Genomic DNA, 1,793 nt, shown 5'->3' with positions numbered 1-1,793 from the left:
CACATTTTTGGACATTTTCTTAATTCCAGATTTTTTTTTATTGAATTCAAATTCCACCATCTGCCGCGGCGGGATTCGAACCCGGGTCCCCAGAACATTAACTGAGTTTCTGGATTAACAATCTAGCAACAATACCACTAGGCCAATGCTTCCCCGCATGTCCCTTAGTCCTAGAATCCCCAGCCAAAAGAAATATTTTCTTTATTTACCCATCAGTCCCCTACAAAACTTTGATCAAACAACCCTTCAAATTTCTGTTTTCCAACCATTAGACACATCCTGCCAATTGGATATCCACCTGTTATCTATAAAGAAGTTTATTGCTTAGGATAAGTGGCAGAGGTGACATGCCACAACACAAATCATTCCTCCAGTGTAGAAAATTGAAGTTTTCCCCTTCACAATTACACTGCCTTTTGCATATCCAAAGCTTAATTCAAATTCTACCATCTTGCCGTGGCGGGATTCGAACCCAAGTCCCCAGAACATTAGCTGAGTTTCTGGATTAATGGTCTAGCGATAATACCACAAGGCCATCGCGACACATTTCACTTTGGTGCAGAATAGGGAGAGGTTTGACAAAGACGTTTCATAGGTTGGACTTTGGTGACGTTATGAACTGGAAAATTAATCCCATCCCTTCACATTTTTCATTTACCACTGGCTCCGACTTACGCTGCCCTCTGTTACAAAATAGTTCCTGCTAATCATTCTTTAGGACACAACCCTGACTTTGTTGCCACAAGCGTTATTGCAAAGGACAGTCCCTCAAAGACTGAGTAAAGACTCCCCTGCCAACCCCTTTTCCTAACTTGGAACCTTTTCGCCTGAGAGAGAGAGAGAGAGAGCACATTTCAGAGGTGTGCGGGAAGGGGGAAAGGATAGAATGAAAAGTCAAAGCAATCCCTGAGAGAAAGACTTCAATTTACGAAACAAAAGCTGAAAGTCAGTGTATTGCTGCTGCAGTGTGAGCTGGCAACCACCAGGCAGCGCCGTTGCCCCACTATCCACAGTAGAATGGGTTACTCGAGGCAGGATATGTGTCTCTGTTAGCAATAACAGCGTCGAGCAGTTAACAGTGACATTACAAAGCAAAACCTCAACAATCTCAGCGGTTAGCACTGCTGCCTCACAGCCCCGGGAACGCGGGTTCGATTCCCGGCTTGGGTCACTGTCTGTGTGGAGTTTGTACATTCTCCCCGTGTCTGCATGGGTTTCCTCTGGGTGCTCCGGTTTCCCCCCACAGTCCGAAAGACGTGCTGGTTAGGTTGATTAGCCATTGCTGAGTTGACCCTCGTGTCAGGGGGATTAATGGTAAATACGCGACGTTACGGGAATAGGGCCTGGGTGGGATTGTGGTCGGTGCAGACTTGATGGGTCGAATGGCCTCCTTCTGCGCTGTAGGGATTCTAGAATTCTATGATAATCGTGGCTGTGTGGGGTTTTTCGCACCCACTTGAAAGGGCCAACAGGACTTCAGTTTCAGGCTTTACTTGAAAGGTGGCACCTCCCAACAGTGCTGCACTCCCTCGGCACTGCACTGGGAGTTTTTTGCTCCAGTCTTTCGAGTGGGACTTGAACCTTTCACCTCCGAGGCAGGAGCGCTAAGCACTGAGCACTGCCTGACACTTGGCTCATTTGGTGGTATCCCTTCCCCAGTGTCAGAGAGACGTGAAGGTTCAGCGCTCCCGAAAGGTGGACAGATGAAAAAAATAAATAGGATATGTTTCCTGTTCCACCGGGATTGGGAACCTGAGCCTTCCTGGAATCCCAGTCTCTGGAATACTGTATCC

This window comes from Mustelus asterias, chromosome 19 (genome assembly GCF_964213995.1).
Source record: "Mustelus asterias chromosome 19, sMusAst1.hap1.1, whole genome shotgun sequence".
NCBI lineage: Eukaryota > Metazoa > Chordata > Chondrichthyes > Carcharhiniformes > Triakidae > Mustelus > Mustelus asterias.
The sequence above is the reverse complement of the archived record's forward strand: the minus strand, read 5'-3'. Positions refer to the sequence as shown.